The following is a 15,055-nucleotide window of genomic DNA, read 5'->3' on the forward strand; positions in this document are numbered from 1 at the left end:
TGTCAAAAAATTTCAGATTACGTAGAGAACATTCGCAAGGGGAGCAGTGCAATAGGAATAGATTGGTAAAGAGTACTGAAAAATCCAAACATTCACACTGAAAGTATTTTCAGAGGTTTTGCTCTGAATTGTCTCTGGTCTGGTCCCTTAAACTAAATACCCATTAGATTGGAGAGCATTACGCTCACCTTCTGAGCACATTATTCAGTTTAGTTTAATTCAAAAAGAATTCAGTTCACACACTCTGAGATCGCACTGTGAAATGCAGCAAAGGCTGGATGATCAAAAGACTTCAAAAAAGCACTTGTGACCTGAAATAAAACACCAAGAGACACACCCATATTGCAGGTCTGCTAATTTGAAACTATTTTTTTCTGTTACAAAATCTAAAACTCACATTGGAACTATAGAAAACATATCACATACTGCAAAACAAGCTACACTGCAAACAGAAAGGAAATAAGAGTGTTGTATCTTTCTTGTATATCTATTCTTGGGGAAAGCGTATGCTAATTTTTATGTATTCAATTAGTAAATTCTGAAGTGTTTAAAAATGCTTTGACAAAGTCCAGACAAGTGGTATGGCTTAGACAGTTCTGATAAAGCACCATGTTAAGAGCCATCCTCTTCTCTCCAACACCATTAAGAGTTAAGCTGTGAGACATTTCGATGTGACTTGAAAACACTAAGTCAGACTATTGTGAGGCAGACATCTGGAAAACAACAACCATCACAGGAAAAAAAAAAATAATGCAAAGTTTTAACAAATAATTAAATTTTAATTGTTTCCCTTTGAAGAATTAATGTAAGAGCTGACTGGAGAGTTCAGTATTCTCCATTTCAAATTTATTTACATTGCTCAATTCATCTCTTGATTCTCTCTTTTCTCCACAGAATTCATAAGGGAGACACCAAATTAAGAGCTTTTGCAGCAGTCTTCTAAATATCCTCCACCAAGAAATGCACCATGTAATCTATGGACAAATACTGTTACAGTCTTTTTCACATCTCCACTGTTACTGGACCCCAAGAGATCATGTCTGGTTTTTTGTACTCCAACTTTTGCACATGTACTTAATTTTTTGCTATTTTATACCTGATATATTTATTTATTCTGCCTGGCTTTCCACCTCCTCCCCCTGTAATCACACTGATTTGCAGCTTAGATGATTTGGGAAAACAATATTTAAAATACCCATACTGTACTTGCTACACATAATCTGTGATACAGTCTGGAACACTACATTTGTAACTGCAAGCAATAACTGAAGTGTTTCAGCTAATAATTTTGTACATTCAAATGTACAAATGTTAGGAAATGACCTCTGAACTGCTGAGCAGTCAAATAGGAGAAAACTGAAGACCCATTCCTGGACCGTAGGTTAAGCAACAACACACCAGGCTCATATATGCAATGTTCACAGCTAACCAGCTCTACAGAAGGGATTTTGGCTTTTTTGCTTGAGAGAGGCAGTGAGAGCAATCAAAATCTAAGGCATGCAGAGAGTTAACATTTTCGGTTTATATTTGAACTTAATTTCTTATTATTTTTTATGATCACAGGTATATATGCCCTAAAGCACAGGGGGCAAGAGGCAAACAAGTTGGATGAAGACTGTCCATATTCACTGCATCAGTGTTAAAGAATACTGTCTAACATTCTCACTGTTAGTCAATAATGGTATTATGTTGGTAACCATCATGGTTTAACCCATCAGGCAGCTAAACACCACCCAGTTGCTTACACACACACACACACGCATGCACACACTCCTCCTCTAACCGCCCAATCCTGCAGTGGGATGGGGGAGAGAATTGGGAATAAAAAGTCAAACTCATGGGTTGAGATAAAGACTGTTTAATGTGAGAGAAATGGAAGGGAATAAGACTATACAAAACAAGTGATGCACAATGCAATTGCTCACCACCTGCCAAACAATGCCCAGTCAATTCCCAAGCACACAGTCAGTTCCGTCGTCGTCCCCCCCCAGTTTCTATACTGAGTATGACATTCTGTGATTCTATAAATATCCCTTTGGCTAGCTCAGGTCAGTCCCAGCTACACTCCATCCCAACTTCTTGTGTAGCTGATCACTGGCAGAGCATGGGAAACCAAAAAGTCCTTAATTCGGGTAAGCACTATTTAGCAGTAACTAAAAAAAAATGGTGTGTTAACAACATTTTTCTCATCCTAAATCCAAAACACAAAACTATACCAACCACTAGGAAGAAAATGAACTCTATCCCAGCTGAAATCAGGACAGTAACCAATATAGGAAGAAGTTTCAAAAAATGACACTTTAAAAAAAGTTAGTGGAATTTGTTTAGTTGTACACTGGAAGTTCATAGTTTTGGTCCCAGATGTTTCTGCTTAACTTACAGACTAAATCCCACCCCCCAGTCCACATCAGGATCTGCAAGAACTTGCTACCAGCAGATGTTTCTGCTACCCAGCAGAGGAGCTAGGATGCAACTTAAATACATTCCACAAAACCAACAAAATCAGCATTCTGTTCTTCAGTTTGAAAGGTCAGACTCGAAAGCGAACACCAAGCTACTGTAACCAGCGCTCGGAACAAAACCAAGGTATTGTACTGAATGCTTGATAAGCTTTGAACTGCATAGGTATGTACAGATAATACTAGTAAGACGGTAATGATAGAATGTTGGAAATTTAAAACACGGTTCCATTTTGATAATAAAATCAATAAGCCAAGTTTGCAAGACATAACATTTCTCAACTTATTCATATCACAAGTACCAGCAGAGCATAGTTTTTAGCAAAAAATGACAAGAATTCTTTACAGTGAAAATACTAAGCCTAAATTATCTGCAAACATAACCCTGAGATACACCATATTTACTTCTATGTATTTAGAAAAGACAGTACAGAATCCTATTTGAATAAGGATTTGCCTTATTCAATTTGCCCAAAATGCCAATTTGCCCAAAGTATTTTAACTGCAGGAGTAAAGTAAGACATAATCCAGAAATTGTGAAATCTATTAAACACTTGTATGTATGATCTGTAATTTTACTTGTATGTATAATCTATAGTTTTACTGCTTATCTGAATGACAGCCTTAATATTACCAATATTAAAGAAATTAAGCAACTAGTATTTGTAGGATGAAGTTCCATAAATTCTCCTCTGACACCTTAAAAAAAGCATTCAGACAATACTTCCTCTAATGAGCTCTGACAGTAGAGTTTAACATAACTCTGATCCCATAATAACATGCATATTATTAATTGCATTCCAATTTTGTTAGAATATTTTAGCATGAACAAGCAGTTATTCTAACAATATTAAATTCCCAAAACACACACAAAGCATAACACCAAAAACCCCCATTGTTCAACTAGTAAAATTCTAGGCAACCGATAGTTTTGTCTCAGACACAGAATTAAGTACCTTTCATTAACTCTCAAAATTTCATAGGCAGGAATGATTACATCACAAAGTGGGGCACTCTCTCCTCTGGACCAGTTTTAACCGTCTGTCAGTGACATGGACATGCTAGAAAAGCTACACTCTGTTACAACAGAACAGTTTAGATAACCATAATCTGTGTAGCTAACACAGAAGATGCTATTCTTAGCAGCCATGACAAAAACAAGCCCCTTGCAGGGCAAAGTTTAATTTGAGACACATTTAAAACGAAATACATACAACTAAGTGCTGCACATATTCCTTATGGTAACCATATTCAACTAATGTCATTACATTATGTGAACCACTGTAGAACTTCCATACACACAGAACATGGCCCTTCAACACAAAATGTGTATTACTTTGGAGAGGGGACTGTACGTTGTGTGTGTTTGTGAGGTTTTGGTTTGCTGTGGGGTTTATTTGTTTCTTTGGTTTGGCTCTGTTGTGTTTGGGTTTTTTTTTATTGGTTTGTTTGTTTTTAAATAGACTAATAGTTAGGTCACAGTTCCCACAAAGGAGTATTATAAAAAGCCCTTTTAATTGTGCTTAGAAAAGCATTTCAGTATTACTTGGATTTGCTGGAGAATACATACGGAGATCAGTTTATTATAATATACAGTAGTAGTACAGCAATTTTTACAGTGTGCAGTAAAGTTACCTGGAAAACATACAGGAATTCTACAGCATTTTAATGATTGTTATCTGTGTGATACATATTTGCATCTGATTTTTAAGGATCTCAAATTATTCTTCAGTTTTGAACAGAAAGATTAACAGATCCATAAGGATCAATCTGGGAAAACATACAAAGCAAACACCACGTAGTCGTGTTTTTTTTGAAAAACTCAAGCCTCACAGAGTAGCTAGTTTGGTTCAATTTTAGCTACATGGGAGTTCCCATTGCAAGAAAGCAATGACAGACGTTAACTGTTCTCCATAATAGTCTAAGATGAACCTTCTGACAAATTTGTATTTGTCATTTTTCAAAGAGATATTAGTTACCCTACAAATTACGTTTACATGCATACAGCCTACATACTACAGAACACAACTCTAGAATATTGTGCATGGTGATATCAATGTAGAGCCAAGCCTGAGGAATTTGTATCTCTCTATTTCTCCCTATGCTACACTAAAAAATTTAAAGTTCTAAGTAAAATGCCCAAATAATACATTCTCCAGTTATTAGTGAAACTGATTTCTTTATCTAGCTCTGTATTTGCAGAGGCAGTACTTCTCAGGATTGGGAATGGAAATGTGCTCATGAAATTAATTTTCTTTTTGTACCAATATTAAAGTCCTTGCCACAATTATGTTACAAAACAGTTTTGTTACAGATTAATAGAGTTTTCTGTATCATGGCTGGCATTAAGGCGACAGCCATCTCCTAAACAAATTATATTCAGATGAAATGCATGCGTGCATTAGTAACATACTTTGCACAAAGGAGCACAGATTAAAAAAAAAAAAGACAACTTTTCTTAAATTGTTATTTGCTGTCATACTATTTTTCATCTCACGAACATAACAAAATACTATTAGATTCCCAGCTATTAGTTTCAGTCATTTTGTTTTCAAATTGAAATTCTGTGTGAATGGGTTGGAAATCACAAACATGCCTAATGTCTTAAGCAGTCAATACCTCGAAACAAGTGGCTATGACAACTGATTCCAGTATTAGGCACAAAAGCAAAAAACAGCTTACAGACTGCACATAACTGACAGGTTTCAATGCTACTAGCAGTTAAACATAAAACTTGGCACTCTTCATCAAGAAGCTGCTTTGCCTCTCACGGAATTCCTCCCTCCATTTCTGTACTCTGCAGAAAACAAGACATGCTGCTTTGCATAAAAAACACTACAGTGTACAGTATATCATCTCAGATATCTTGCGGTTTTGCTTTTTCAGATAATACATTATACAGAGCAATTTTGATGCATTTCAGCCACTTCTATATATGTATGCATACTCATTTTAAGCAGATTCAGAAATGAATCTAAACATACAGTCTTTAAGATCTAATTACTCATCAAATGCCTACAAGATCATTTAAATGAAAGAAACAGCATCATGCTCTCCTGAAAAAGATTTTTAAATTTTATGTCTCGGTAAGAAATCGGATCCCCCCATTACTTTAGCATTTCTCTTAAAAAATATGTATCTAAACCAGTTAAGGTGATCTCTGGTCTCCTATTCTAGCACAGCAAATTTTGAGAACATTCTTTCTAGTTACCTCATTTTTGCCCTAAATTGGGATACACATTAAGTATAATTTAACTTTGGAAAGGGTATTTTATGTTTACTCTTCCTGAGTAGCAAGTTTGAAGCAGGTGATTTTTTATGTTCTTTTACATAACAAATTTTAACTTGTGTCTCTTTCAATCACTGAGTAAATTATAAATTATATCAATTGTGATGTGTTAAATGTGGTACATTCTGAGAAAACCAGGAAACTTTGGATACTTGATAATCAATTTATTCATCCATCTAATTAGTGAGGTAGCAAAGGCATGCTGTTAACTCTTGAAGATTTTAGAAGAAATAAAAATCACTAGACGGATCTAGCCCCTCTATATTTTCCCATGACTATGAATTTTTTTTCTATTGACTTTCCCCATTGAAAAAAAGGTCCATTTAAAAAGTGAGCTTACTCACCAGGTGGGTCTCCCAGACATTCACAGCTCTAACTGTAAAGCCACACAGAAGCCTGTTAAGCAGCCTGATGCCAAGGACCAGCTTTAGATCTATTTATAGCATAAACATGGTGAAAGCCAGATAAGTCTTATTAGCCTATTTAACAGTTATTTGAAGATTTGTTTATTTAAAATGCAATAACTTTAAAATAACTGCATAAACCTCAGTTTCTTCAACACATTTTAAAGCTTAAGCAACACCCTATTAAATGCTAGCAAAACTACTCTTGAAAGCCCTTCACACCTTTAATAACTACAGAGTATATGTTACATTAAAGGATGTCATGAATTCAAACAAACTGGACAGTGCCAGCAAACAAGCCATTCATTACATCACCTTCAAGTAAAAGCCTGTATATGCATACTAAATCAGCAAGACAAATTTAAGAACTAATACCTTTCTGTAACTGGATTTAAATAAGCTAATTTTAGTCTTTGGCATTGGGTCTAAGTAACAGGAGGGAGGATTAAATTCAGACCCATGTGGCTAAAACAGAGAAGAGTAAACATTACTGGGAAAAGCAAAACAAAATAAAACAAGAAATGAGAGAGAAGATTATCATGAAAAGATTAAAAAAAAAAAAAAAGGAAAGGAAAATAATCTGAACTCTGTGTATGTAGTGGGGTGAAAAGGAAGATACTCGAAGAGCATGCCAGAAAAAAGCAAAGAAAGCTCTCAGAATCACTCATGGCCAAATTAGTGTAAATCAAAGTCTTAAGAAACAACTCCCTCTCAGGAAACAAAAACTGTTAATTCATAATTAAGAAAGAAGGGGGAAAAAAAAAGAAAGAAAATAATAAGCAGAACTGACAACTATTCATGAACTGCAAGCAGCTGGGCACATTTTGTTACAGGAAACTGAACAATTACTTATGACCAGAGTTGACTACATTGCACTTTTAATGTGAGATGTATCTTAGTGTAACATCCCACTGGTTTAACATTTCTGTTTAAATTCCACTATCGTTTGACAGAAAGAGAAATCCATTTCATAATTAAACAAAATTAAATAATGGTTTTAAATTAAGCTAATTTTTTCCACTCCTGTGCAGAAGGAGATTCACTTGTGGTTTAGTAAAGGTGGTCCAATGACCTACTCAAATATCTACATTAATTTAGTGGAGACTGAAGCAGAAAAGACTACCTTGTACCCAAGTGTTTCAACTATTGTGATCTTCCTTCTGTATAGAAGTCTACATGGAAAGCCATCTGGAACATTCACGGGATCTGTCCCAGAAACATGAATGAATGTGCAAGACTACCTTTGAAAAATATTCCACTTCTTACTTCTCTGTACAATGCAAAATGAGAGGAGGCTGTGAAGCCACTAAAACAATAGTTTGGTTTACCAGCACAATAATTCTATGAAAACCTTCTCCATGCTCACAGCTTCTATTATAGCAAACATTAACTGGAATGTAGTGCTCAGAAGGTGGAAAAAATTTGTATCCTTCTTACCTGTCACTCTATTATCTTATACCCTTTTAGAGAATGATTTATTTCAGTTGTTACTAGCTTTACAGAGCTAAAGACAATAGCACCACACTGTGGGAGAAATCATTGCCATACATACATAGTGAATAAGGCAGCAGTTAAGAACTGAGGCAGCAATAGGACAAGTGATAACAGGTTTAAACTTAAACAGGAGAAATTCAGGTTAGATATAAGAACGAAATCCTTTATCATGAGGGTGGTGAGGCACTGGGACAGTTTACCCAGGGAAGTTGTGGCTGCTTCATCCCTGGCAGTGTTCAAGGTCAGGTTGGACAGAGCCTTGGGTGACATGGTCTAGTGGAAGGTGGCCCTGTCCACAGCAAGAGGGCTTGAACCAGTGATCTTAAGGTCCTTTCCAAACCAACCATTCTATGAGTCTATGATCATAAAAAATGTTTCCAAATATTTTGGAAGTTATGTGCGCCACCCAGGTTTAGAAGGCTATAAGGTCTGGAATGCTGCCTGATAGCTTCTAGTACGAAATGAAAGATCCAATTTAAGATTACAAACTTAAAGATATATTACAGCCATATTTTCAGCATATTTCTGATCACAGGAAACCTGGGTATGTAGAGCTGGCCATCCCACTTTTTTTATAAACTGCAATATATTGAATATAGTATCAAAGGCTATTCCACTCTCAAAAAACATTAGAAGTAGCTATGACAAGAAAACCTAGGTTGGATCCAATTAAAATCTCGAGCCTTTAGACTACTGCTGAGGAAACTTGCCACGGAGCTTGTAAAAAACACAAGAGATACCATCTATTAGTCCAAATCATGTACAGAGAATCACAGAATGGTTGAGGTTGGAGGGGACCTCTGGAGGTCACCTGGTCCAGGGCCCCCTGCTCAAGTAGGGACACCTAAAGCCAGCTGACCAGGACTGTGTTCAGGTAGCTTCTGTATAACTCCAAGGATGGAAACTCCACAATCTGAGTAATCTGTGCCAATGCTTGGTCATCCTCACAGTATAAACCCCCTTATTTTCTGATGTTCAGACAGAACCTCCTCTGTGTGTTTGTGCCCATTCCCTCTCTCACCTCCTTCCACCTGCTGGTAACACTCCTCCTAGGGAGGCAGCCCAGGATACTGTTAGTCATTCTGCAGCAAAGGCACATCGTGTTCTCACATTTTACATGGTGTCTACCAGGACTACCACAGAGCCTTTTCTGCAAAAAGGCCTTTCCAGCCAGGCAGCCTGCAGCCTGTATTGGTGCACGGGGTTGTTTGTCACCAGATGTAAGACTCTGCATACTTTCCCTTGTTGAACTTCATGAGGTTCCTGTCAATGATGGATCCTGTCTGGATGGCAGCATGACCCTGTTTCATCAGCCACTTCTCCAGTTTGGTATCACCTGCAGCTTTGGTGTGTACTTTGTCCCATCACCCAGACCACTAATGCAGATGCTGAAGATTATTAGATCCAGTGATTACTGGTTTCTGCCACTTGGGTACACCACTGGTTTCTGGCCTCCAATTATACTTGCCACTGATGAGTATGTTCTGGGGCCAGCTTTTCAGCCAGTTTTCAATCTACCTCACTGCCTGCTCATCCATCTCATGCGCCACCAGCTTCTCTGTGAAGATCTTTAGGGACACAGTGTCAATGGCCTTCCTGAAGTCTAGACAGTATCTCTCGCTGTCCCTTCATCTACCATGAATTTTTTTTTTTTAATAGAAGAAAAAAGATGGTGATGTGGCAACTGCAAATAGGTCCTTGAAAAAAGTGACAAATACAGCATCTGATTTCAAACCATTCAGCCTATGAGGACAAGATGAGGAAAATGAGCTTATATAGCCTATAAAAGAGCATAATAAGGTACCTAGCAGTAGTCTTTCAACAAGTTAGAGGTTATCAAGCAGATAGAACCAAGCTCTTTTTCAAGGTATACAGTGAATGCACACCTTGTGCCACAACAGTCATAAAAAGAAACAGTGAAAGTTTTATCTAGATATAAGGAAAACATTTCATCCTAGGAAAATAATTAAACACTGAAACAGGCTGCCCAGGGAAATTATGGCTCTCCATCCTTTTCTAGACCCAACTGGACAAACCCTTGAGCAATCCACTTCAAGCAGATCAGACTGAAGACCTCTTGGGCCATTTAACTGGAAAGATTCTATACGAAATCAATTTTACTTTATGTTTAGAGTGTCCTAAGACCACACACATAGTGAGCATACACAGCATAACTCATTCATCCCCAAAACCTCATTCACTTATCTGAGTCTTCGGGTTTTTTTCCTTTGCTAAAGGAAAAATGCAGCACATATATTATTTATCCATCATGCTGCCTCTGGACTGATGGGTCACCATATGGGAAAGAAAACTGCCACAGCTTCAGTGACTTAAAGAGATATTCTTCATTTTCTCACCCATAAAGCAAAAGAATTTGTATTGCATTCATACTGTATAATACATTTAGCATCTCCAGTCTTATTAGTCTGAGGCAGAGAGCTGACAACCACCTGCTTATTTCCAGCAGCAAAAAAGACAGAAAAAGTCTCTGGGGAGGAGGGACAGAGCACCATTTCCTATTGTTGACTGAATATAAACAACTGTCTAGTTGACACAAAACCCCATCCTCTGACTACACCAATGCACTGGAATCTTCTTTTCCAGTGACAGATAAGACCATCACACAATTCTGTAGAGACCCGGAAAGCCGAGTGGCATCACACTCTCTTGCATAATTTTTAAGAAAGAAATGTAAGAATTACAACGCTTGATTTCTGTTAAGCTGGTATACAAAAATGTGATATAAGTAATGGCTAAGTTTTTTATTATATATAAGAACAGAAGGTTCTTTTACAGAAAAGCAGGACATGTGTAAAATGGATATTTCTATATGGTAACATCCTTCCTCTAATGTTTAAGCATGTGTTCTTTCTTTGCAATGTGCCATCACCAACAATAGCGCTGCAAGCTGAATTCTCTCTGCTGGTAACCTTGTACAGTCCTATCCTTACTCAAGGAGACTGCAAGGAAATTATATAGGAAATCGTTGCCAGTTTAACAACCATATGCTGACTTCTATGCAACCCACTCAAGCCTAGACAATAGATTTAAACAACACTCTGGTTATAGTATTTACACTGTACATCACAGGAAAGGTGGAAAGAGTCACACTTACTAATTAATCCTGGCTAATTTTCAGTTTGCAATACTAACAGTATTCTTTTCTTTCCCTCCTTCCCTACCCTCTCCCTTTAAACCAATAACTTAACGGCACTAACCAGGGCGCCAGGAGGACCTGTGCTTCCATGCCAATCACTTCTGAAGCAGCTATAACCGCTTCACAGGCTGCCAGTATCTCTTTTTTTGTTGGAGTATAGTCGGCCTCGGATTTTCTGTATCCCCGACCCCAAAAGCCAAGGAGCTGACCTCGAGTCTCCCCTGAAGCTTTCTGCTAGAGGCTCCAGGTAGGACCATTCTCCCCAGCTGCAGTGTAGAGGGCATTTTTAACACCTTGCCCAGTACAGACTGGCCCAAGAGCTACTGCATGAACTATCTACAACTGTTACATCTCAAACCAGGGCACTGATCAAACCAATATGACTCTCTAAAGAAAAAAAATAAACAAATGAACAAACAAAAGAAAACCACCACACACCAAAAAAAAAACCACCAAAACAAACAAAACCAACCACCACCACACACACACACAAAAGCAAAACACAAAAACAACAACCCAAACCAACAACCCAAACAAAACCCACCAAACCAAAAAGCAGCATTCATGACCTGAACTGTACACAAACAGCCAGAGCTAGAAGGAGCACATCATCCACTAATGGATATACTGAAATCCTAGATGGGTCTAACACTTCTGCTGCAAAGACTTACATATTCTTCACTACAGCAAACTGAACAAGATGCATAGCACTAGAGGCTCCAGACTGTTCAGTGCAGTTCCCTTTGCATGCAAAACCACAATCTAAATTCCCTACTACCTGTAGCCCCGTAACAGGGTATTTTTGGGTACAGTCATGCAGCCAGAGCAGCAAGACTGTAGAGCTTCACATCTAAATCCAACTTCTAGCACAGTACTCAGGGCACTTGGTCAAACCCAGGTCTCCAATAGCCATTGCTGGCGCACTAATCACACACCGGACAAAAGGAACTTGCTTCCTGCTCTCCCTCCCCAATCCTCCTTCCCCTAGCTTTGATCAAAAGTAACCATGCTTGATGAGCTCTGCTCCAAGTTCAAGATATTCTAAAACGGACAGACTTGATCTGAAAAAGCTTATGTCAAAATATTCAAGGGTTGAGGAAAGGTTTTACACTTCCACCTTCACGGCTCCAACATAACAAAGCTCAAACCAACCCTAAGCAACCACCTCAGCAGATGAAATTCAAGCATGAGTCTGTTTCTCATTGTTTCAGCAACGAGACTTTGATGAAGCGCACTGCTACTTTATTGCTCCAAAATGTATCATTTTCAACACCATCTCAAATTAAGATACATGTGAAGATTTAAATAAACAAAAATATAATAATAATAGAACCATTACGACTGAGGCTCTGCTAGGCTTCTGAAAGTAAAATTCAGGCAAAATCCTTGATATGAATGTAATACTGAGCCAATTCTGCTTAACACACAGATGCAGATTTTTTTACTGACAGTTGTATTCAAACAGTGAGTGCAACTGACCAATAATTTTAGAAAGTACATTATATGGCTAAAGGTAATTCAAGCTGGGGAAGGTGGGAAGAATTAAATGACACTTCAGAAATATTAAGCAGCATTTTTTCTTTAATGTAGAGCTTCATCCCTAGAAACTGCACATTTACCTTTATCAGGACAAAAAGCCCAATGATTAACTCAATGCCATTAAACAACAGATAATAATCCCTTTGGTTTGTCACAATATAAAAGCACAAACTTTCAATTTGCTTTTATACCTTATAACCCATAAGAGATGTGAATATGTTTCAAAAACATCTGTGCTGGGGATATTTGGAAAAACATAATTGTTTCATTCACCTTCAAGCAGCAATGCAAAATACTAATCAAGATAAAATTCAGCAGCTCAATATGAATGATAGGTACAAAAAAAGGCAAAAAATCACATCTTTTGACAAGACAGAATGAATGTAAGGTATCTGACAGTCTTCAGACTTTGTTGAGACCTTCAGGCAAGTTAGGATTGGAGTGGAGAAGTCCCAGAAATGGACCTAAATTCCCACAAAACAATATGCAGTTACACTTTTAATAGAAAAAGGTTTGCAGATACTACAGTAAAGGCATATACCTGCCTCAACTTTGCGTGCAGACAAAGTTCAGTTTTGACAATGAGAAACTGACAAGAGAACTGAAGCATGCATCCTAACTGGTGGTGAAAGCCTTCTGTAGACATGGTAGCAGATGATAAATATGACATACCCTTCTGCAGAGATGCAACTTCGGTACAGCTACAAGGATAAAAAAGTTCAGAGCCTGTACTGCATGAACCTTCACAGCTGGAGCAAGGTTGAATGCTGAAAAGAAGGATTTACTGCCTGCTTGACAGTAAAACTCCCATTTATTGTTTTTGCCAACAACATACTAAAAATAATGCTATGCATATACTTTAAAAATAAACAAATGAACAAACCTTTTTCCTCCCCAGCCAGCTATCAGCTTTTTGTGAAACTCTCCTGGGTAAGCTTAGGCCATATTTCAGAAGTTAATGTACTAATTAAAATAAGAACTAGCAGCAGCTAAGCAAAGTTTTCTTTAATCAGTTTGTCCAAGCATTCACTTCAATCTATCCTACCCTGCAAAACACAAGACTTACATACTTTTACTTGAAAGCCCAATGATATGCTAGTAGGAACTAGGTTATTTTCCCTTATCATTGTTGTAGAATTGATTTGTTCACTGCTATTACCTGCTTTTCCGGGAGCGGGGAAGGGGAGAGCCCCGGTCTCTTCACATTCAACTGAGAAGCAGCTGAACAGGTCTAGAACTGTCACCTTTACTAGCCCCCCTGCTAATGGAGATCCCATTCCTGACTCTCAATGGAAACACATATTACAAATTGAAACAAAGCCCGCTTTCTCATTTTTAAGTTAAAGTGCAATTGGAAGAACTGAAGCAACGCTCTGGACACCTCTCCAGATCTTGCTTCTTTTCTCCCCTCTGGTTGCAGACTTGGAATGCAGAATAAATATGTTCTCCTCCATACCTAGGGTTATTTTCCCTCTGAACAGAGAGGCAGCAATCACCCCATTTGTTATGGAAATCTTATTCAACAGCAACTGCTATAAGCTAAAATCAGATCCTTCTGTGGCCAAAACCAGAATATGTAATCCACAAAACGAGTGCTCTAAGGTGTCTGGAAATCATTTTACATAGTTTGTGGATGGCATGGTTAAATAGTATATCTGGGGTAGCCACCTTATTTATTTATTATTTTTATTTCCAAAACAGTTTAGGCATACTTTCAAAATTGATTCTCTATTTCCAATAGAGATTCCAATTGATTGTTCATTTCCTATCCTAAGGAGAAAGGAGCCCATAAGGCTAGAAAACTCCATCTTTACAGTCTTCTCCTTTCTGCAAGAACCTGCCCCAAACAAAGCTTTAAAACCATTACTTTGTTATTCAGAGTCTAAATGTGATTTAAAATACAAGCTGGAGGAAGATTAGGCCAAACTAAAAGAAGGGGGGTTTTGGATACATATATTCAAAACTGCTAATGATATCTTGGTCCTCTTTTTCCTTGGTCGTTGTGTTTGGTTTTATTTTCTGGTTTTTGGTGGGGTTTGTTTTTTTTTTTTAACACTCAAGGAAGGTGCTGGCCTGGTTCTCAACAAGGTTTCTACACATGGGATACTTAAAGGACAAATAAGTTGTTTAATACATGACATTCCCCTGTGACAAACCAGATTCCAAGTATCACATCACCAAAAGGGAGCCAACAGAAAAAACCCCTTCCCTCGTTAACATTTCCCATGTTAAAACCACATGTAATCCACTGAGAAGCAGAAAATATTTGCCCAAGAGGTAAAATAATTGACATAATATGTACATTCCTTCTTAAAAATCAAAGAAGTGTAATCTTTCTGACAAACTGGTTTCATGGCTTAACTGTTTTCGTCAAGACACATGGCTGTTCACACAGCAATTTGCTTTCTGGTGCTCCATGATTGCTATCCAGGTAAATATGAAGGTTTTCAGAGTAACTGCTCTGTAGCTGGAAAAGTGGCCAAAATCTGTGAAGAGAATGATTCAGTGGGAAATTTATGAAAGGGGTGGGAGGAGAGAGAGAGACACTCTTTTTAGTCCTGGGTTGGGTATTTTTTCCAGCCTAGTTTAGGCCACAGAGCAGTAAGAATGTGAACTGACAAGGAGGAGAGTAACACACATAAAGAAACACTACTTGACAAATTTTTTTAGGACTTCATTATATGCATTTTACTATGAAATGTAAAAATCTTTG

General features: G+C 37.7%; 1 protein-coding gene across 11 annotated transcripts in view; it reads right to left on the reverse strand.

The window, feature by feature from the left end:
• Positions 1 to 15,055, reverse strand: part of CASK (calcium/calmodulin dependent serine protein kinase) — a 200,331-nt gene that overhangs the window by 170,391 nt on the left and 14,885 nt on the right. The window lies entirely within an intron of this gene.

This window comes from Pezoporus occidentalis, unplaced genomic scaffold (assembly GCF_034315485.1).
Source record: "Pezoporus occidentalis ecotype Australia unplaced genomic scaffold, CSIRO_AGI_Poc_V1 ctg272, whole genome shotgun sequence".
Taxonomy (NCBI): Eukaryota; Metazoa; Chordata; class Aves; order Psittaciformes; family Psittacidae; genus Pezoporus; species Pezoporus occidentalis.